Raw genomic sequence first — 24272 nt, forward strand, 5'->3', positions numbered from 1 at the left:
TCCCTCCTTGGGGTACATTTTTGACTATGGATGGACCATGTTCTCCCCATCTCTTATGTCACCAACCTCTGTAGTTCTTCAGATCTCAGCTGAGAGGTCACTGCCTCCTGGATGCTTTCCCAGATTCCTCTAAGGTTATGTCCTCTTGCTCATAATGGAACAGTCACTTGCTCTACTCCCCTTACCTACTTCTCATACACAGTAACTTCCCTTCACCCCTATTATTTCTAAATAGTTTTAAATACATATATCAGAATTCTTAACCCTCAGAATCCTAAATTCCTAATGAAAACTGAGAAGTAAGCAATGCTGGTCTGTTACACTTGTATTCTGTGATTAGCAAATTTATAAATACATTTCACAATTTCCAGAAGCATATTCTTCCTCACGGTAGATTTGTCAAGGTGGTGCAAACATGTTTAGATCCCAATATATTTAGTGTCTGTGTAAAAAAAAAACGGGGAGGGGGGGAGGAAAAAATGGAAAACTCCATATTCAGCAATCAGTGTTTCAGTATTTTTCTTTATTTGGAAATGACCTAGGTAACCCGGAATGCCCATAATCTATCTCAGTATGACTTTAAGGTTTCTAGTTAACACAAAATTTGGAAAGTATTTATAAGTAGACTTACCCTAAAGCCTACTTATGGTAGAAAAGTTCATTTGCAAACTTTGGTTATGTCTATGTAACTCACTTATTCTTAACTATTATGTTTAGATAGGTTAGGAAGGTTCACAAGTCATTCAATAGCTACCCATCATCTTAAATGATCCTTGCTGACGGATTCTGTAACAGAGATATGAGCTTATTTGACTTTTAGTAAATGAGTAAAAGTACTGTATTTAATGCTGATAACTCTAAGAACATGCTAGTTTAAATTAAACCAACAAACTTAAACTAGCTTCTATTTACCAGAGGTTATCCAAAATCACATGAAATTTGGGTTAGTTTTGATTTCTGAGCATATACATGATTTATATAACACTTGTTTGTCCTTAATTAAAAAGAGCACTTTACAAATTAATTATGGCAATACCATTTGGAGTAGAAAAAAAATCACACTTTCATAATATACACACACAGACATACCTAAACATACAGACAAGTGTAAACAGATTTTCTAGCTCCTATTTGAAAACTTTAGCTATGAGACACAAATGATAATGCAAAACTCACTCATTTATAAAAGAAAGGTTGGATACAAATTGTGTTTCTGGCAGATGGGATGCTAAGGTTACCTACTGGATGGCTAAGGCTTGTTACTAATATTTGTGGAACAGAAACTTAAGAGTTTTTATTCATCTAATTTCCAAATAGCCCTCCCCTTTTTTTCCCTTTTGATAAAAAATTATCTCTTTGAAGTTTGCATTTGGAAGAGGTGGCCTGGATAAGAATTTTTGGAGAAGACCGTAGGACCTTTATATCTCAATAACACAGAGAAATAATGCAGCTTCCTCTAGGAAGGAACTTCTGTTTCTTAAAGCCATCATTTTTACAATATCTACAAACTTTTTGAGGCGATGGGGAGGTTTTGGGATTGATAAGAAGGATAGGTAGATTTTGGTTTGCTCTTAGAGCTGTATTTTTGTTCTTGTAAATAGTAAGACAAAGACAGTTTAATTTATCAAATAATCGGGTTGCCGTATGAATGATTTCAAAAGGGCTGATCTAGTGATCCAATTGCATTATGTTCAGTTGGCTTCTTTATATCAGAAGATATTCAAAATGAAAATGAAAAGATTCCTATGTTCTAGATTTTGAGCTTTGTCTTTGGAGTGTTTTTCTTTCTCTCTAGGTACATTTAGATTGGGGGAGAATGCCTCATAAAAAATTCAAATCAGGTTCTGCATACCAGCTTCCAGTTTGGCCAATTTTGAACTATAGAGCTTCTTAAATCCTTTCAAATATTTTATCGGGCTTCAGTTGGGACAGCCAGTAAAAATATTCCTGGGAGTATTGAACAACCCCACAGACCCAAGAGACATCCTCAAAAAGGAGTGCAAAAGAAACTCCCTCCTAAGATCCAGAGTCACACCCAGAGATAGTCACCCAAAAGACAGTTCCCCTGAAAGCTAGCAAATGGTAGGTTTCCAATCACAAATGGATTACAACTCATTTCTGTCCAGCCATTTTTGGGGGCCCTCCACCTTCGTGGTTGCCTGCCAAGGTATGTTCTTAGGACACAAAATGAGACCTACCAGAGAGCAGTAGCTGTCCCTGGGAAAAGAAGGACCAATAACCAACGGGAAGGGATGATGTGAAATTTTATGTTCCTCTCTCAACTGGATATCACAGACAGAGATCCAGAAGAAGTGACTTGTAAAAATTCTCACCCTTGGCCAGCTTCTGCAATATTCTGAGAATCCCTTGTTCAGGCTCCAGAACAACTGGGCTTTAGAGTGTAGTTCCAATATTTAGCAGAATTTGACAAGTTTTCCATTAATTTTAGTTTCCCCTTGGCTATTTAAGGGAATAACTGCTAACTGCTAATAGGAGAATCCTTTTGAGTTCCATCAACCCTTAGAGGTAAATATTGGGCCTGTAGGGGGGCCCTCCTTCCGGGGTAAATATCAGATCACCTGTATGGCTGCTGCTAATTTGGTGGATTTTTTTTTTTTTACCAGTCTTGTAATTTCTTCAAAGTGGAAAGGCAATTCAAATAGAGGATTAGTAGACTGAGTACACAGGTAAAGGGTAAGAAGGGGGGGTAGTAGGAATCCTGTCAGTCTTTTGTTTCAGGGACATTTTGTCTTTAATTTTTCATTGACCTTTTGCATTTAATTCTTCAATAAAGCCATTTCAGAATCTTTTTTTAAAAAGAATTCATTTATTTATTCATGAGAGACCAGCAGAGACACAGGCAGGAGAAGCAGGCTCCATGCAGGGAGCCTGACATGGGACTCAATCCCAGGTCTCCAGGTTTACACCCTGGGCTGAAGGCGGCGCTAAACTGCTTAGCGACCCAGGCTGCCTGCCATTTTGGGATATTGAAGACTTTTGGAGGCTTCTGCTTTTGAGTTTGGTATCCTATTCTGTTTGTTTAATTTCCAAGAGCCCTTGTTTTCAAGTGTACTTCTTAGATGAGCTTGTCAATTTGGAATGTTTGCCATAGTGGCCATCGTATTTTTAATAGTTTGGTGGCAATTATGGGATGTCTTAGTAAGTAAGATTGTCTTAGTAAGTAAGGCTGTCTTAGTAAGATTTTGCCATTTTTATAGATATCTATAGCTTCTGAGATCAGAGTTCTTGGATATAGAAATAGGTATGCCAGAAGGTGGAGCGCTCAACGCTTTGAAACTTGAGGATTCCATTTCTCTAAGTGTTAGCTTTTGGGAGTCAAATTAATATATAAGAGGGATAAGCCACTGGCTAGGAGATTATGTGGTGTTTTACAGTGTACTTCCTGCATGGAAATTTTGAGATCGATAGGTTACCAGGTGTCCCTCTAACTTTTTATGTAACCAATTTATCATTGTATAAGATTCTTACAATCAGATGGCAAATGCTCTAGCAGCTTTGAAGTGTTTAACCTGTGCCCATTAATTTGATGGCTGTGGATTCTGAGATTTCCATTTATAACAGATCTCTTGTTCCTTTATGCCATATGCATATTAATAGAGACCAAGAATAACCAAGATAATAGAACTGTGGATACCAGCAGTAAGCAAAGAGATAGTACCATGGACTGGCTAAGAGAAGGCTTTAGGTGTACAGGACCAGCAGCTCCTAAAATGGAACCAGAGATTGAACAGCAGATCTCAACAAATGGGGCTGTGGAATGAATCAAGGGCTATGGACTTGGGCTCCAGGGAGAAGCATCTGCTGGTTCAAGGTGACCCACTAAGCCCTGGACTGAGCAGGGGCTGAGAGCTGGAGCTCTGTGAGAGCCTCCTGCCAATCTAGACTAATCTGTTAACCCTAGACTAGAAAACCAATTCAAGTTGGAGCTTATCGCAAAGATGGCAGAGTTAGAATCAAGAACTTACTTACCCATGGCTTGGAAACAGTGAGGCAGACTCAAAAGGCTCATGGGTACCAACACCTGCATTTCTCATTGTCCCTGAAGTCATCAGAAGATCCTATCATTGCCACCAAACTATTAAAAAACACAATTTTCCAGGGGCGCCTGGGTGGCTTGGCAGTTGAGCATCTGCCTTTGGCTCAGGGTGTGATCCTGGAGTCCCGGATCGAGTCCCGCATCAGGCTCTCTGCATGAAGCCTGCTTCTCCTCCTTCTTCCTGTGTCTCTGCCTCTCTCTCTGTTTCTCTCATGAATAAATAAAATCTCTTTTAAAAAGCCCACAATTTACTGAATAAATGTGAAATCTCTTATTGGCTTTTATGCCATAATTCATGAATTGGGCAGCATCCAATCTAGCAGGTAGAAAGGAGCTCCAAGGCGCTGTATCAAGTGAAAGGCTTTTAGAGACAGAAGGAGGGGAATAAGGAAGTTATATGAGGCAAAAAAGCTGGTTAGTTATTGCAAGCTCACTTTCCTGTAGAGAATAGCAGGGGCCCATCAGGAAGATGAGCCAACTAGTGCTGTTTAAGTGATTCCTGATGGACTAATTTAAGATTCCAGCTTTGGGAGAACCAGAAATGTAAATGAAATTTCATTTTGATGACGTTAGCATACGCGACTCCATTTAGGTCCTGCTGGCTCTTTAACAGTTTTGTAGTGAGTAAAGGTCACAATCCATCTGACTTCATTTTTCCAAGTTCAGTGATTCAACTTGCATTTATTGACTATGCCATGTCCTTGGCGCTTTGAGAAAATAACAGAAAATGTATTAGTTATAAGTTCTGTTCTAGAGGAGCCGATCAACTGATCGCAGGGAGAAAAGACTTGCACCATACACGATAACAAACATGAAACACTGTGTTCATGTGAGAAAGGAAAAATAAACTTCCCTCAACCTTTCTAGGCTGAGACACCTCCACCTTGTAATAAAATGACAGATTAACAGGAGAAAACAGAAGTTTACTAAAATATATACCTCCTGTGTATGTGGAAGATACCCAGAAAAAAAAACTGAGTAATTCCTATTTAAGGCCACCACCTTAAATAGCATCTCTAGAGAAAGACAAAAGTAGGGGATAGGAGGGAGAGGCCAGTTAGGGGAAGTTACTGGGAGCACAGCAAACCAGAGCAAGGCTGTTATGTAAGTTTGTGGGTTTTTTTATTTTTATTTATTTTTTTATTCATGAGAGACCCAGAGACATAGGCAGAGGGAGAAGCAGGCTCCATGCAGGGAATTCATTGTGGGACTCATCCCAGGATCACACCCTGGGTCAAAGACAGACCCTCAACCACTGAGCCACCCAGGCATCCCTGTTATGTAAGCTTGAATCCCTGCCTTCATTCTTGGTAAGTTAGAGTCCTCCTCTTCCTGGTACAGAGAGACACCCTTCCCCAGAGAGATTTCCCTTATAAATGTAAATGTTACATTTACATCACAAAGGATAAGTTACCTTAGGTAACTTCTACTCATTTGTCTGAGTTTCTCCTGTGTGTGCCTTTTCTTCAAAACAAACCGAGCTCAAAATAATATGCCAAAGAGGCATATTTTATGGTGACATATTCTCGTCCCCTTCGGCCATAAATGGCAGTGGGGCCAATAGAAAGAGCAGCTGGCTAGGAATCAGGTGCTTCCTTTTCTGACTCAGCCCTGGTTCACTGTGCCATCTTGCTGGGAAAATGTAACTAAAAATCTGCAGCCAATCCAGAAAACCTCTCTGCACAAAGTAGAAGACAGTTTCGTTTTTGAACAAGCATTAAACGCGAATGTGATGCATATCCCAAGCAATCCACTAAAGAACAAAGAAAACCTGTCCTTTTGTATAGCCACGCGTATCCCACGAGTCGGATGCGGGACTCCATCCCAGGACTCTGGGGTCAGGCCTCCGAGCCAAAGGCAGATCCTTAACCACTGAGCCACCAGGTGCCTCCACATCCTAATGATGTTATTCTCCTTTCAAACATGTTCAAAATCGTTAAATATGCTTTTAAAAAGTTTTTGGTTTTGATATAAAATTCATCCCTGAAACTTCTGATGCCCCCCTCTCCTTTCAATAACACCTTTGGCCAGCAACTCTTTTTTTTTTTTTTTATAGAACTTAATGTGTTGAGCACTGGGTGTTATTCTGTATGTTGGCAAATTGAACACCAGTAAAAAATAAATTTATTATAAAAAAACTTAATGTATTTGTTAAGCTTTCCTTCTATTTTTGCATTTTCCTTCTAAAGACAGCTGGTGATATTTTCACATGATAATACCGAAAAGGTACTTTTAAATAAGTTTAAGTACAAAAAGAATCCGTTTATCTAAAGAAATATTTAAAATGAAATGAGTGGGTTCCACACAGTTCTGACCAGTGAGGACATGCACCAAAGGCAGTAAATACGTTTCCTATTTCAAGGATGGCAAACAGAAACCGAAGCCTTAAACCGTCCCCATCAGAGGGAGAGGAGGATGAGTATACGAGAGTGCTTGAACCCCTGCCATGGCACAAATGTGATTTCTATGTTGCTGAAGGACCAGCTCAACCGCTGAGCCACCCAGGCGTCCCATGTTTTTGCATCTTTATTTATTTATTTTTTGTTTTGGCATCTTTAAACACATTGATGCAACTCTAGTGCTGAGAGCAAGGAGATCATGGTTCTGTTGTTTTAGCTTTGCTCACAGCATTTCATGAAACTTGAGTAAACTCAGTTTGAGGTGGAATTAATACAATGAAGCACATCCAGTGGGGAGAGTATGATAAAGATTTTGAAATCTATGTCATGAGAGCTCAGACTGAAGAATCTAAGGATATTTTTTCCTGGGGCACCTGGATGGCTCAGTTGGTTAAGCATTCAACTCTTGGTTTTGGCTCAGGTCATGTTCTCCGGTCTGGAGATCAAGCCTGGAATTAGGATCCCTGCTCAGTGGGAAGTCTGCTTTTCCCTTTCCCTCTTCCCCTGCTTGTGCACGTGCACACACACGTATTCTCTCTCTCTCTGAAATCTTAAAATATATTTTTTTCTGATGAACTGAGAGCTGATACTGAAATCATTTGTTCATAGGAATATTTTCTCTGTAATAAAGAACCATCAAGACAAGGATTTGTAACAAATACCACTGTCCCAACAGTAGAGTCAGCAGCCACATCGGGTAGTGAGAGGTCTGTCAGCAGAGGTAATCAGACAGGTTGGGCAGCAGCTGACGACTGTGCAGTCACAGTTGTGTGCAGTGGTTGAGGCAGTAGGGTAAGAGGCCTGTTTGGGGTGTGGTGTGTTGGGGTGGGGGTTAGAAAGGAGTTCATATGTGAAAAGTACCTGCTAGGTTACAGTCTATTTACTAGTACTTTGGATCACCTGTTTCAGGGTATGAACAAATTGTAAAGCTTACTTTCTGATAAAGTCGCTTCATTCTCACCCCCAACAAAATCGTCCTATAACAACGATGTTGCAGAATTATTCCTCTTACAGAGAGTCTTCAAAGCCCAGGGGAAAAAACAAAAACAAAAACAAAAAAAAACTAAGCAGACACTGGTTTTCAAAGTGCCACAGCAGAGACTAGTGTAGGGGAGGATGGGTGCAGAGTATGTTTGGAAGTAATCGTGGGCTCTGCTGGCAGCCAGCTGGTTTTCCTTTATGTTTTCGTGCCTTCCCAAGGCGGAGTCTGGGGGTTCTGGTGAGAAAGGCCCCTTCCTGCTGACAGCAGTGAACAATCCGACACTTGCTACATGTGCGTCTGACCAGGAGATGGCGGCATGTGCTCAGAGATGTGTCAGCCACCCCGCCGGCTCCCAGCGCTGGGCATATATTTAAGGAACACAAGAGGGCTCCAAGAACCGGCTGGTTCAGAGGATCTCCTTTCCTAGTTTCCACCTTGCAACTACTCACCCATCCACACACACACACTCTCACTCCTATGCCTATTCACAGGAGGGCCCTTGTCTACACAGGTAATGGTTACACGCAGGCTCTCATGCACACATGATTCCTATGCTGAGACAGGGCCAATGAACTACCAAATCTCAAGGTGCCATTTCTCCTTTACCTACTGTTGTACATTTTGGCAATCACAAGAAATGTCCTGTGCTAAATACATGTTTCAGTGGCAGGACTTGTTGGTAGACTCCCAGGTCAACCAGGGTACCGGATGGACAGAGGTTGTATCCAGTAGGAAACAACAGCAAATGAACTAAGACCAAATGTGTGCATCTCTCTGCTCGGCTCGGGGATCAGGGATGTATCTATCAAATGAAATTGTATGCACATAATATATATTAATATATATGTATAAAGATATATATGGTTTAATTTTTCTTTTAAAGATTTTATTTATTTATTCATGAAAAACAGAGAGAGAGGCAGAGACACAGGCAGAGGGAGAAGCAGGCTCCATGCAGGGAGCCCGACGTGGGACTCGATCCTGGGGCTCCAGGATCACGTCCTGTGCTGAAGGTGGCACTAAACCGCTGAGCCACCCAGGCTTATATGGCTTAATTTTTTAAAAGATTTTATTTATTCATGAGAGACACAGAGAGGCAGAGACAGAGGGAGAAGCAGGCTCCATGCAGGGAGCCTGATGTGGGACTCGATCCTGGGGCTCCTGGATCACACCCTGGGCTGAAGCCAGATGCTCAACCGCTGAGCCACCCAGGTGTTCCTATATGGCTTAATTTTGCAAGAGAAGTAACTTCATCCCCCCTCTGTACATTTTACTGTCCCTTCTTAGTCACCTCTCTAACATCATAAACTACTGAGCAGTAGGAAAGAGATTCAATCCTGAATTTATCTGCTTCCAAACACTCTCTCCTTTGTATAGCCTCTAACTGCTTCTCCTACAACATGGGGATAACAAGGAATAATCAGTCCTCTGGAAGGAAGTTAGTGCCACTTGTAATTGTTTTTCCTTTTCCAAATAGAATACAGGTGAATTAAACAAAAACTTTTGCCAAGTGCTACATAGAAACTTTTCTACCAAAGGCAAGTTCTAAGTTAAATGGAATGTAGGATGGAATTCTGGCTCAGGGTGGATTTGCAGGAGCACTGCATAAAACACAATTTTCTCTAATCACGATAGCACCTGAAAAGCCCAGTGACCGTATCAATTTGAAAACAAGGCTAAGTGGAAATTGCTGTGCTTGTTCTCTAGAATGTTCTTAAATAAAATCAAGTGCATATTCTCAGGTCAAGGTGAGACTGGAACGAACATGGCCCAGATGCCTCTTTCACACGGGCTGCTGCTGGCAGCAAGGCCACCGGGACCTGGATCGTGCATCTCTCCAGTAAAGCTGTATGAGCATGATGTGGCATTAAGAACAGAATAAAGTTCTAAACAATGACCATGATCATTTTCCTCTACTCTGCTGTGGCCAGACCCCTCCTGGCGATGCCAAGTTCTTGCTGCAACATTTTGGCAAGAGAAAAACCTGTCGGGAGGAGAAAGACCAGAGGGGCAGGTACTAAGTGCCTCTGGCTAGACCTCCCCAGTGCCCTCCGCTGTTTCTTACACTGTGGACATATGTGATACTACGTGAGTCATCAAGATGCTTTGAAAGGTCTTCTTTTGTCCTCTGGAAATGCTGTGACCACCAGATAAAGAAGACTGTCTTTCCTACTGAAAGACATAAGATTACAAAGAGCCCTGTATGATCAAATCCTGCTGAAAAATCCCTGTATGATCAAATGCAGTTCAGCGAGAGAACATTTCCCTCAATGAGTTAGATGATGTGTTTTTTTTTTGAAAGATTGTTTATTCATGAGAGACAGAGAGAGAGAGGCAGAGACATAGGCAGAGGAGCCCGATGCAGGACTCAATCCTAGGACCCTGGGATCACACCCTTGGCCAAAGGCAGACACTCAACTACTGAGCCACCCAGGTGATGAGTTTTGTTTTTATATACCTGAAGTGTCATTCCACAGATGCTGCATAAAGTTGCCTTGGAATTATTTCATTCCTTGGATTTGGTCAAAACGCCAATTATTGGCACTTGTTGTGTCCCCCAGTTTGGTTATCTCTGAGAGTCCTACTTCCTTGCTTTGGTCATGTTACCTCACCAGGAGTAGGGGAGATGTACTGTTCTCCTAGCTGGCTGCCAAAGACCCACCTGGCTTCATTGTGGATGCTGACACCAGTGACTCTGAGGCCCATGAGGAAAGCATGTGGACTTTAGCTCTGAGGGCAGAAGCTGTCTAAGCCAACACGCATCTACTGCCACCTGGATTGCCACAGGAGATTTATTTTTTCTCCTGTGGATTTGTCTTCAGTTGGTAAGGAAAAGATGTTTTATTGCCGAATGGCTAGTGCGGGGAAGAAATGAACAGCAATCAACTTTTTGGCAAAGCCAGGAGAGAGGTGACTTAGATCAACGAAGGTCATATGATAGCCAAATGACCTAAGCCACTGGGGAAGGATAGCAAACATTTCCGCACATGTTTGGTTATTCTGTGGGCAGGAACAGAGCATGATTTAAAATTAAAATGCAAACTCTCTCCTTTGAGCAAATCCTTCTGTCATTTTGAGGCAGTCTGGCAACCACGTAGCCTTTAGTTCAGAAAGTCTTTTGAAAATCAAGTGGAGGCACATTCTCGAAGCAATAGCAAGTATAACAAGTGTCTTCCGCTTCCTAAGCATACCTCTTTGTTCCTTGAAAGCCAAGGAGCATCTGTAGAAATACAAACCAAGCATCCAACAATTCTTTATAGTTACCAGTTGGAATTTACGTTGTTCGGCCAACCTTAATGCTGGCAAAACTCCTCCTTTGTTTTGCTTTGGGGAGAAGCAGAGTCTCTTTAGAGGTGGCAGAAATAGAGACCTGTTGATTCCACGCATTTTGTGTTTGATTAGCTAGATTCTGTAAAATGACATGCCTCTGAATCTCAGGTTGCCTCTGTTTTGCTAAGATAGGAAGGATTCCCTCAGGGACAGACAGGCCTGGGGCTAATTATGCTGTAGGGTGAATTCATCACTAAATCTTTTTCACTAACAAAGACGAATTACCTCATACGTTTTACAAGGCCCTAAAAAATTAGGTGAGTGAATCTAACATCCAGCCAACACACGAACACAGAGTCAGCAAATGGCAGCCTGCCAGAGAGATGACTCCTTGTTCGTTTACATAGACGAAGGTGAGGCTAGGTGACCGTCACTGAGTGTATAGATTATGAGGTCTCTCAGGTACCATGATCTTCGCTGCAGTCGTTGAGAAGCAGGCATTATCATTACCTTAATTTGCAAATGAGGAAACTGTGTCCGGATACAATTAGAAGAGGTTGGGTTCTAGAGAAGCACAGCTCTTAGCTCCACTTACTTGCCATGGGACATTTGGCAGACTTTTAAATCTCTTTGACACTCCTGTCTCCTCTTTGTGATGGGCAGGATACTACTTATGTCATAGGCCTGTGACAGCAGAGGAGAATTCATTCGCTCTTACACAATATATGCACCTCCAGGTTGTTAAGCGGTTAACCACCTGTGTTCAGACTCTGCAACCTGACAAAGGTCATGAATTGAAGAACTAGTTTCACTTCTCTTTGCCACATTTCCTTATTTACAAAATGTGGACAATAATCAGAGTTGCCCCAGTGGTTTGTTGGGAAGCTTAAAGTTGATCGTGGAAGATAAAGCCAATAATAAGCACTTTGATGATGATGGTGATGATGACAGTAGGGAGTGTTATCTCTCCGGTGATTTGCCCAGGGTCAAACAGCATGTAAGGTCCTGAGCTAGGGCACAATCCCAGGCCCAACTTAAAGTTTTAAGGTTTTCCGTTGTGAGACAGGAACACAGAATTAAGGGCAGAGATGGGAAACAATCTGAAATCCCAAGAGATGGGATTTCTGTGATGGCACAAAAGCTTGAGTAACACAGAAGAGACCAATAGAAGTGTGGGCAGGCTGGGCTAATGCTTTCCTTCTGGCCGGAATGGGACATCTTAGGCTGTATGTCTTCTCTAGTCTGCACAAACTGTTGGTCATGGGACTGAGTCACAGACCTGTTGCACCTGGGGTTGATCTTCAGCTCTAGTTTGAGAACAGGATCTCTGCCATGGTCATAGGGAAACCATACTCCTTTATTATTCCTCCTATTTCTTTTTTAAAAAATATTTTATTTATTTACTCATGAGAGACACACACAGAGAGAGGTGGAGTTCTAGGCAGAGTGAGAAGCAGGCTGCCTAAGGAGACACTGATGTGGGACTCAATCCCAAGACTCCAGGATCAGGACCTGAGCCAAAGGCAGATGCTCAACCACTGAGTTACCCAGGCGTCCCTTCCTCCTTCTATTTCCATGGCTGTTGCTTTTCAGGGAAGTATCCAAGAGTAGTTTAAATCCATAGTAGTATCTTACCCTATATCATTTATCCAATCATTCATTTGTCTTCCATGTGCTACTACTTGCCCCAGGCCAACCAGCTGGTATGTTAAGTTTCCACATTCTTATCTGAAAAGCTAGTAATAAGAGTCCCTATCTCTTAGGATTTTAATCAAGATCATATACAATAATGTAGGTAAAATATTTTGCTATTTTTATTAGTCACTGCCAAACTACTTGCTGGTAACTCTCTTGGAAACACATTGGGGATAGAGCAACAAGAAAGGGATTTGGTCCTTTGGCTATTGTCTGAAGGTCTAGTTTTTTTTTTTTTTTTTTTTTTGAGTCCTGGTTCTGCCCACTGATGACTAGTGTGACCTAAGGAAAGTCATTTTTCTCTGACACTCTTTTTTCTCATCTGTAAAATTAGGATATGGGAAAGGTCAACACTTAAAGGTTATTCTCCAAGAAATATTAGTTTCATGAAATTGGCCTTAGAGTGAACAGGGCTTCAGTGGATATGTAAGTCTGGCAAAGTTTCTATCTTGCATTCCTCTTCTAGAACACCCTACTATACATACCCATAGTGAGGACTCTGCATAAAGAAGCCTTGTAGTAAGGAAACCTCTTTAATTTGGATTCATGTTTCCTAAACCGTTTGACCACAGGACTTTCCCCTCCATCATAAATCACCCTCCCATGGATTATTCTTTGAGACATTCTGGTCTAAGTGATCTCCTAGGAGCCTTCTCAACTTGGGCAATCTTTTCTGTCTACCACCATCACCTATATTCCACATTTGTTTCTATAATTTCAACATCAGGTACAAGGGGAGATGCTTTCCTGTTGTTGGCCCCATCTGTCCATCACAAACCATGTGGCACAGGCAACTGACAGATCTATATTTATACCGAGCCACATGGGTAAAATACACACTCATCAGTGCATGCACACAGAAGATAATAATATGCACAATCTAAAAATGCATTTCACAACATTCTCGTTGCTGCCAAAACTGGTTTTTAGATTTTTCCACTGTTCCCTGGGTAACTTTTTCTTTCGGAATTGTGTCCCATTTTTCTCACCCAAATGGAAAGAAAAACTTGGAACCAGAAGCCTTTCATTGTCTTCTGAGGAGCTAAGCCAAATGAGGGGTCTGGAAACCAGAAAGTTTGGATGGTAATTCTATGTGCCTTGACCTTGATTTGGAGCAAGTCACCTGTCCAATCAAATCCTGCATTTTCCCACCTAGAAGGTGAGGGAGTTGAGCTAGCCTAGTCTCGGTAGTCTTTCCTAGCATGAAATGTGGTTTCTTTTAGGTAAACGGCATCCAAAGGCTACTTTCAAGGCAGCAAAGGCATACGGCAGCTTCAATAGCAACAGCCTGATACTGTGTGGTTTCCATTAGCGTCTCTGCACCAACAAGCCATGGCAGGAGGGGTACAACTCAAGCCCATCTGGCTCTCTCAGAAGGGGCTGCAGTTCACACCCCACATGCTGATGCCCACGCCAATGTCACCCTCATTCTCTGAGAAGATGCTCTATTGAGACAGTGTGTGTCCACCAGACCAATGGCCTGGACTGCAGGGATTTGGGTGGTTTTCTTTCTTTTTTTATATTATAACAAAAGAAATATCAACACAAACCCTAATTTCAGTTATGTGAAGGATTTTGCTTAAATCCGCAAAAGCAATGAGAACCAGACCTGAGCTTACAAGTAGGGCCAGACACAATGGCTTAGATTAAGGCACAGGGATCAGCTTCAGTGTTGAGGTTAAAGATTGTTCTTTCTTTTGTGGCTCTGTCAGACCCTTAACATCACTTAAACATAATTGATTCAGGGGAACTAAATGCTGTGAATGTGTACATTGGCTTCTGTTTCCCCAAAGTCATGCTTTAAAGGAGCTCCAATTCCCTGGACTATTGAGCATGGTCTGCAGTGAAAGCCTCAAATATTGGTCCTGAGGTTAACTGCACCCTTCTCACTCTGTAGGCAATCTGCTGAGTAAGACCTGTTTCCAGATCACCTTGAGAACTGCCTGAAAGTTACCTATACTTACAGGTAGAGCAGCACCAGACACCTGGCTCTAGCTTGGGGGTGGGGGTGTTGGTGACTTTACAACTCTGTGACCTTGGGCCAGGCATTTAACCCATGTGGGCCCCAGCTGGCATCCTTTTCTGTACAGCAGGGCAGAGAATCTCTGCCCAAGCCCTTCATGGAGCAGCTTTGCTGGGGTGCCTCTGCCCTCTTCCCCAGTTTGCTCTATAATAGCTTTAGAACATCTTAACTTTGCTCTCTGGTGTGTCTCAGACACAGCAAGGGCTGCTGCCTCTTCTGGCAACAACCTGCCTCTTTTGCTGGGTGAACATGTACTCATTCTTGTAGACTCAAATCAAGTGTTTCCTCCCCAGGTGGTAGTTCTTGACATTCCAGGCTAGGTGCCCCTGCTCTGTGCTGCTCTCTGACATTTGTCCTAGCACTTAGGAAACCCATAGTCCCCAGCATCAAAGATGCTCACAGGCTTGTAACAGATGTGTCCCACTCTCCCACAGCTGTGTGTTTCCAGGATCCCATCCCCCTCGTGACAGTTAATGCTATTCTCGGCATATCACAGTTGGTGAATGAAAGCGAAGAATGTGTCTTCTTTTTACACACCAATGGTCCTACTGATGAGCTGAGTGAAGGGGGAAAAAAAGTCTTGGTGATGGTCTACTTATAAGCCAGGATACTGTATGTATTCCACCTCATTTAAGCTGTTCAAATTCTGATGGTGTAGGTGGTCGCAATAGGATTGGGAAGATAAAGAAGTTGGATCTCAGAGTTCAATAACTTAATCTGTTATATCATTTGGGGGTGACTCTCAGATGGGTTTAGGAGTCCAAATGGATCATTCTGTGGGAGGGGCCCCAGTGGGAGGTTGGAAGCTAAAAGAGGGAGGAGACAATGCTGGGGGGAAATCCTCATACTGTAGTGTGGATCTGGCACTTATCAAATAAACAGGGGTGGGGGTGGAGGTGGGAGAGGGACGTGGGATGTGGCATGGAGGGCTACAGACCATGACACAGATTTGATGCAGTATTGATCAATTCAGCCAGGACCTCCAGAGTAAAGATTGCCCATTAGAGATGTCCCACGTTGAGCAGAAATGGCTGTCCTCCAGTATCCCCGCTGTATGCCGAGCTGAGGTTTGAAAGGAAGGTGGTTCAGCTGGAAACTCTCAGCTAACTGGAAGCCTTGCCATTTCAACTTAGATGTTCCAACGGTGTCATGATTTGAAAGTGGGTCAGTCTGACCCTAAGGTCCATTTTCACTACACTACACTTTTGAAACTTAGGGGGGGTTCCTGTTACATATCTTGAAATAGCTTCAAAGACCAGCGGATGAACTATATCAGCATAATAACAATATGAATATGACATTCAAGGTTAAGCTCCTATGTAAAACAAGATACAAGGTGGCCTTCTTGTTCTCAGTCTTGCTTCCATTACTCTGTTTTCTCTCTCTTGAAACTGTGTTTTGGCAGGACCTACAGAGATCATAGAATATACTGAATGATTAAGTTATTAAAATCCCAGATGATTGAACCTACTGATTAAGCAACTGTGTGGACATCCAAATCACTTAACAGGGCTCTGATGGTCGCCAAGTGTTGTAACCCTGGGCTGGAAAGGCAAAGGATTTATACAAGCTGGACTGCTTCTCATGCTTCCTCTACCAGGGTTTGGTCTGAGCCAAGTCTTGATTAACCATTACCTCATCTACATCATAGATATCCTGGGACTGCAAACTTCAGACCACCGCCATCCATGGCCACTTGAGAGCCATCAGAGGGGGATGGCATGGGATCTAGTGCTACATCAACTCTCTGGAGTATTCAGAAAACCACACATCAATACAAAGCCTCTTCTTTCAATCCGATGCTTTAAAATAGCTGCAAAATAAGATGTCAAGTAGACAGATTGAGATGTAGTCATCTTTCTCTCAAGTGATTCTGTTACTTAATTTGGTAAGGCCAGGTCTAGAAATGGTAAGTGTAAAGTCTCTATTCCTCTACTTCTCAGACCCCAACCTAGAGTTTGTATCTCTGAGGTTATTACTTTATTACTAATCTATGTGAGCTTATCTCAAGAGGATGAGTAGGCTAGTGGCAGACACTAGAATCTTGAACCCTATCCAATCTGCCTGATCTTAAAAGTTCTAGTCCTAAGGCTACCAGTTCTTCAGTGGGAGAGACAAATCTAAAGCCCAGTCCAGTGGCCCATTAAAATTATAGGGAGCCAAACAGCTTTTCAAATCAGCATGTTGGGGACTGGCTCAACTGGTGGTGAGTTCCCCATCCCTAGAGATATTTAAGCAGAGAGAGCAAGGTCATCTGTCAAGTAGGCTCTGAATGAGAGGGAAGGAGGTAGGAATCTATAAATTCTCTTGCAACTCAAAATCATTCTTTAATAAAGGTAGACAAGTAATCCAGTGTAAAAAAAAACCCTATAATTTATGCTTAATATTATATCTGCTAACTCCTTCCTCAGCTCATGCTCTAGTGTCTAGGTGTGTATTTCCTAACTCACACATCCAATTGCATCACTTCCTTACTAAAATCAGCAAGAATCCACTTTAATACTTCTTTGTGGTCCACTCTATGAAACCTTTCCAATTTGATCTTCTTCCTTCCCTTTAGACCTCATCCCTTATTATTCCCTTTCTTACCTCAGAGCATGACATAAACTTGGATGCCACCTGTATCAGCAATCTATTGCAGCATAACAAATGATCCCCAAACACGGTGGCTTACAACAATAAGGACGTACTGTCTCCTAGGAATTCAGAAATGGTTAGGTCCGTGGTTCTGACTTGGGGTGTCTCATGAGGTTGCAGGAAAGATGTCAGATGGGTCTCCATTACCTGAACACTTGGCTGAGCTAGGGAATCTGCTTCTAGGATGGCTCTCACTTGGCTCTGGTTGCCCTTAGGAGACCTCAGTTCCTCTTCTGGGAGGTTCTCCATGGGCTGCTTGAGCATCATTACAACATGGAGACTGACCACCCCACAGTGTAAATCCAAGAGAGCACAATACCAAACAGTATTTTTATGGTCTTGCTTTGGAAACCACACACCGTTATTCTGGCAAAAAAAAAAAAAAAAAAAAAGTTGGCTTTTTTCAGTATTAGAGGGGACCATACAAGACTAAGCATGAATACCAGGAGGCAGATGTCACTGGGGACTTTCTTGCAGGCTTGCTGTTTCTTTTATCTCAGCTGCCCTTGCCTCTCTTCTATCTGGTTCAGATAGATCTGGTTCTATCTGGACAGGAGTGTCCATCCTTCTAGAATCTCCTCAAATGCCACTGCTTTTGTGGAGTGTTCTCTGAATCCATTAGACAGAATTATTAATTTTCTGCTTTTCCACAGCACGCTGTATGTAATTCTATGCTATCTCATAAAGAAGATGCATTTCATTGTACAATTTTATCTCTACAAAGTGACATATAAGAGAAAGGGCCATATCTGGCATTTCTAATATTGACTTAAAATTTGGCAAATAATGGATACTTAAAGAATAGATCAATGAACTATCTTTTCCTTTCTTTCCCTTCATCAACCCTAACCTACTTTTAGGGGCCAAAATCAATGCTAATGAAATAAAGTACAAAATAGCACCTGAGATAAAGTAGAAGGCAGCACGTGTTATTTTTTTTTTATTATTTAACACTAAATCTAAGTTCACTTTTTATAGGAAACAACTTTTTGTGGGAGAAGGCTGAGATAAAATAGAAATTGTAGCTATTAGGGCAGGAAAAAGCCTTAAAAGTTACATTGCCCAAATTATTCCTTTTGGAAATGGGGGGAAAATCCAAGTTCAATTTTAACACCCTTTTTTTTTTTTTAATGGAAGGAACTAGAAGAGAATTAGATCACTTGAGTAAATTTGGTTTTTATTCTTCTATACCTTTCATAATCCAAAATGTCTAATGTCATCCCCATAAATCTTGCTGGAAGAAAAGCCATATAGATTGAATTGATTGAATGAGTCAAAAGGGACAGAGAAAACAGATATTAACACCACAGCATTAAGAGGAGGTTCAGGCATCTGGTGCCAGACAGAGGTAGAGAAAAGCTCTTTAATAAAAGAGAAAACTTGGAGGAGACCCCATTCACCTCTGCTTTGGGTTCCGGCATTCTCTTCTTTTAATGCAGAGCCCTAACTTCCATAGTGAGGTGGTTTTTCTCTGGAAAAGGGAAAATAGATACAGTGGATCAGGCTCGCTAAGCAAGTACTGAAGATCAATATTCAACACTAAAAATTCCTTTTAGGAGTAGGAAATCAAGGCAGTTGGAAAGAGAGAAAACTAATTTTTGCAAATGTAAGCTTGAATTTAAGCTATTTTTCCCCTGGGCACATCAGGGCTCATTTATGCCCCTGTCCCATTTCCTTTGTGACTGTCACCATCCAAAAGGTACAAGTAGTTGCCACTCCAGAGTTAGACCAATATCAGTGTGAGTTTTCAGATGTTATTGGGGGGAAGAGAAGGAAAATCGTTTGTGAAACCAGAGAAGTCAAGCACCCCATTGTACCAAATCCATCAATATAGCATCATAGCAACAGTGATCTACATATAAAAAAGTTTTCATTTGAGTTTTCCAACAAGTTCCCCAAGGACCACTTCCCGCATCCTCATTGTGTCCCATGTCACTGCGGGAACTAACACTCGGCACAGATGTTTTTAATCTTTGCTTGTTGAACCCACCCAGGGCAGATAGATAAATTGCTTTAACAATTGTACTTTCAGGCAACTTACACAATAGGCTGAAGTCATTCTTAGATTTTCAGTGAGAATGGAAACCATCGTAAAATTATGGAAGATTCAAGGGCTTGGAAGAGCCCTGACATGACTCATCTACCATGTTGTTAGAATTAAATCACTGGTTCCCAGCCCTGCTGAATGTAAGAATAACGTGAGGGGACCGTATAGCTCTATCCCAAATCAATAGAATCAGGAACTCTGGAGGTGGGGCATGGGCACAAAATTGTTTACATTCTCTCCAGGTTATTACAATGTACATTTAGGGTTGAGAATCACAAGATCCAGTGATCTCCTGGGCTCAGGGAGGTTATGTGAAAAAATCAAGTTTATCCAGGGGATTAACGTAGAGCAAAGTCTAAAGCCCAGGTTTTCTGGTTTCCAACGTGGTCTTCTTTCCAATGTACTTAGTAAGTAATGCACTTAGTAATGTCTACTTAATCAATTCTGGGAAGAGAGACAGTAAATCTTAAGATCTCTTTCATTAAGTAATGAAACTCAGGCAGCCAGGATCCTTGGTCACCAGAATATTGGCTTCCATTAATTGTTGTTGAGAATTGGGCTGAATCTATTATTTTTAAGGGGCAGCAGAGCTTGTAGAAAGCATGTCCGGTAAAACTGGGCTCTGGTATCAGCTTTGCCATAGACTAGCCATGCGACTTAGATTGAGTACATTCAGTCTAGGGCTGTGATTCTTTGTCCTGGCTGCATGCCAGAAACACCTCCATGAGCATAAGAGATACAAAAGCTCTGAGTTACTCCCAAGTATTTTGTTACCTGAAACAGACCTGTATTCTAAACCCCGTAACATCAGGTTTTACCGTGTGACCTTAAATGAATTATTTCCTTTTACTGAACCTCGTTTCCTTATCCTTAAAGGGAGGAAATGATAACGAGGGATTTGATAGGAGAATTAAGGGGAGCGTGCACACGAAGTGCCCAGGACAGCACCTGGCACACCATCGGGGCTGAGTAAGTATCAGCTCCCTTCTCTCTGTGTAGCAGTAAACACTTTGGAAAGGAATGGAACGAGCTGCTGACTATTTGGCTAGTGCATTTGAAGGCAGTAAAACCAACATCTGAATTATCGGGGTTGATAAGATTATCTAGATCACTGCTAAATCTCCCTGCCACTTTGTCCTGGGGGATACTGAGACACCTAACTCCCAAACATAATCTTCCAAAAGCAGTCCTTTATAGGGTAACTCTGAAAGACTCTTTGTGTTAGCAAACAATACCCAGAGTGTGCCTTCCAGATAGACAATATGGTAAAGCAGCATGTTAATCTTCCCCCCAAATCCTATTTCATGTCTTCCGGACCTTGCAGAGGGGAGATGGGTGGAAACAATCAATCCATTGAGAATCACAGGCTGACCTCCAATTCAGACCTCTACCTGGGTGAGTAAATTTGGATGCGGAACAAGTGAGTTGGCCCCAGCAAAAGGTGGTTTCCTGCTCCCTGACTGAGGCTGGCTGCAGTTCAGTTATGAACTCGGCTAGTAAGACTGCCCCTGGAAAGAACGTTAAAAGTGCCCACCCAGTCAGGATTTAATTAATAGTCACACAGGAACCAACTTCCTCCCACTTGGGGAAAAGGAGTTTGGCAGCTGGCCGTTCCCAGGCTGCCAGCTCTCAATCCTTGGAGGACACCAGCCATGCACCTGTGCCAGGAGGCTGGCAGCTGGGGGTCAGCTGGTCCAGGGCCTTGAGAAATGTCAGCCCCAAATGAGCCTGCTTCTGAAGGCAGTTCCCGAAAAGCTGCAAAATCCTAAAACTCATCTTCTACCCTTCAAATCTCCTTTGCTGTCACAAGAGCATCTGCTGCCTTCTTCACCATTCTGGGTTCTTCTCTTGATTGTCATTTTTATAGTTACCATGTGTCGAGTATTGCCATGTGCCAGGCGCTCCCGTTGAGGGCACAATACCTTACTGAACATTCAGAAAATTCTAGTTACTATAGTTACTCCTGACTCGGGTGATCACTCGGGAATGAATGACATACTGGGCCAGTGTCTGCACAGGGTTGAGCGGGGGATTAAATTTCCAGGCACTTGTGCTTGCAGGCAAGGTGGGGGCTGGCAGTGAGAGCAGAACCTTGGTAAAGGATGCACAGGTACACAGACTGGTGTGCAAGAAAATGACTAAAGGTTCCAAGTGTGAATGGACTGAACGGTATACAGCTTCCAGTATGATCATATACCTTTTCTGCTTAACCCTTATCATGGTTGAAACTTTGTGTTTGTCTGAAATGACTGGATTAATGGTGCTCCATGGGCATGGATCATAAGCCCAATGTTGGTAGAACCCTGTTTCTCTCCAACCGTGTAACATCCAGCACAGTGGTGCTTTCGTTGAATGATTACAGTCATGTTCCTAGATGAAGAAATTAAGGCTTAAAGAGATGAAGCACCACTGCTTCTGACCGGGTGGATTCCTTGGGGGTACCTGGGAGATGGACTTGAAGATCATGTGGTTGCAGATTCTTGGTTCTTTACAGTGTGGGGTTTCTGTAATCTAATGCCATCATATAAAATGCATGTGAGCCTTGGTTCACATGCAAACTTAGGAGACATAATAATTTATTTCACATGTTGTTTTAAGAGTCAGAAAATTCAGACTAATACAGGGAAAATCCCTTGCACATAGCAGATGTGCATTGATATCAGCCATCATGACATCATTATCGCCTCTCCCTGCTCTTCCCATTCCTCTTGCTAGTCTTTGGGAATTCTAGTATCTTACTACATTGTTGTTACTGGTTTTCCAAGTAGGTCCTAGGAAAATTTTACAGAAATAAACAAAACATTTAAATTTCATTAGATGACTCTTAAAGCAGATTTTTAAAAATATATATCTTTCAGAGACTCCACCAGATGTTAAAGAACACTGTGTCCAAAACACCTTCCTCTAGGTGTGCCTCTTTTTCTCTTTTAATGTGTGGAGTAGAAAGAAGGGAGTAGTATAAGATTAGTTTTTCTTTCCCTCCGCCCTCTGCAGCCCCAACCTCATCGTAGATACTTTTTTCTCCTGGGAGGGAGGTGGTTACAAAGGCAGAAGGAGCAGCACCTGCTGTGCTCTTGAGCGTAGGCTGAATGAGTAAGGTATAGTGCCAGTGGTAGGGCCCGATCCTCCTGTTTTCTGCAACTAGAATTCAGAACCTCAGAAGTGTTTCCAGCAGAAACAGGCATGCTCCCGACAAGGTCCTTATCCCTCAGTGACGACATAATGAAAATGAAGAGTTTACTTCCAATTTGGTTTATTTCCCCTTACGATCCAGTCAGGGGCAGGAGGATTTAATTATCATAGTTTCAACTCTGTTATTGTCCTTTGTTTCTGAACAAACCTAGTAAATCAAACTACTCTTTTAACTGGGCATATATAGCTGGTTTTAAAGCATACGGATTCGTGACATCATTTGGGTCAAAAAACACGCTTACTATCTGCGGCCTAAACGTTAATACCGGGAATGCTTCTCCATTTGAAAAGAGTATAGGGAACCAATTTAGAAAACTTTTAAGACAAATGCTAAGGTTTAGATTGTCTTTTTCATCTCAATCATCAAATAGTCACAAGAAAGAACTTTAGAAACCGTCTCACATAGTGTTCTTTTTCCAGTCCCACAAAAATCCTCTTTCATAGAGGATTTCAATTGTTTTGAAAATGCTACTTAATTTTCTGAATCCCTTGCTAGGCTATAAATTTGAAGAGGCAGAGAGTATGTCTGTCTTGTTTCTCTGTGTATCATCCGTTCAAAAAATTCTAGGTAGTGATACCAAAAAATTCCCTGCCTTTATGGACCTTAAATTCTAATCGCATCTTCAGTACCAAGGACAATGGTTGAAAATGATCATTCTATGGTTATTTGTTCAGTGAAATAGCAAATGGGTGAATAAAGTTGCCCCTTCAGCAACAAACATTTTTTTTTTTTTGGAGTTCTATGTTGCCCCAAGTAAATATCTCCAGTGGTGTGGGAACAATACAGGAAAAATTGATGCTTCCCAGAAAAGCTCCTGTGTGACTCTAAGTGGAGCATAGATGGTCATCATTTTAAGCATATTATTTTTTTTATTGAAGTGTAGTTGACATATTAGTTTCAGGTGTACAACATGGTGATTCAACATTTATATAGATTATGAAGTGATCACCATGGTGAATCTAGCTACCGTCTGTCACCATACAAAATTGTTACACTACTGTTAACTATATTCCCTTTGCTGTGTATTACATCCCTGTGGTTTATTTATCTTATAACAGAAAGTTTGTAATTTTTAATCCTCTTCCCCTATTTCTCCCATCCCACAACCTCCCTCCCCTCTGGCAACCACCAGATTGTTCTCTGTATCTATGAGTCTGTTTCTGTTTTGTTTGGTTTGGTTGTTTTGGCTTTTAGATTCCACATTTAAGTAAAATCATATGGTATTTGTCTTCCTCTTACTTATTTTGCTTAGTATAATGCTCTTTAGGTCCATCCATTTTTGTCCCAAGTGGCAAGATTTCATTCTCTTTTTATAGTTGACTGATATTCCATTGTGTGTGTATATATATGCATAATACATGTACACATAACGTTATGCATATATGCACACACGCAATATACATATTATGCATATTTGTACAATATAATGCATTATACATATTATGTATAATATATTGTATGTATATATTATATAGTATGTATATATCATACATAGTGTACATGTATATGTAATATGTATATTATACACATGTATCATGTATATATTGTACACACATGCATAATGTATATTATATGCACAATACATATATATACATATAAATGTGTATATGTACATATGTGTATACATATGTAACATACACCGTACATATTATATTGTATATATATGCACACACATACTTCTTTATCCATGCAGGTTTCTACTGACACTTAGATTGCTGCCGTATTTTAGCTATTGTAAATAATGTTGCAATGAGCCTAGAGGTGGATATATCTTTTTATATTAGTGTTTTCATTTACTTTGGATAAATACCTGGAAGTGGAATTGCAACATCATGTGGTACTTTTAGATTTAATTTTTTTTTTTGAGGAGCCTCATACTGTTTTCCATAGAGGCTGCACCAATTTATATTCCCACCAATGGGTGCATGAGGGTTCCCTTCTCCATATCCTCGCCAACACTTGTTATTTC

General features: G+C 41.5%; 1 protein-coding gene and 1 long non-coding RNA gene across 8 annotated transcripts in view; one reads left to right on the forward strand and one right to left on the reverse strand.

Annotated features, from left to right (window-relative positions):
- SYCE1L (synaptonemal complex central element protein 1 like) overlaps positions 1–24272 on the forward strand; it is a 73082-nt gene that overhangs the window by 35228 nt on the left and 13582 nt on the right. The window lies entirely within an intron of this gene.
- Positions 12779–21030, reverse strand: LOC140629444 (uncharacterized). Of its 3 annotated transcripts, none has more exons than XR_012027287.1 (4): positions 20894–21030; positions 18464–18534; positions 17211–17429; positions 12779–15834 (listed from the first exon to the last, which is right to left on the reverse strand). It is a non-coding gene; the product is annotated as an uncharacterized lncRNA (long non-coding RNA). The 3 variants fall into 3 exon arrangements; XR_012027286.1 differs by having other exon boundaries at positions 20982–21028; XR_012027285.1 differs by having other exon boundaries at positions 20769–20975.

The sequence above is a fragment of the Canis lupus genome, chromosome 3 (assembly GCF_048164855.1).
Source record: "Canis lupus baileyi chromosome 3, mCanLup2.hap1, whole genome shotgun sequence".
Classification (NCBI taxonomy): Eukaryota; Metazoa; Chordata; class Mammalia; order Carnivora; family Canidae; genus Canis; species Canis lupus.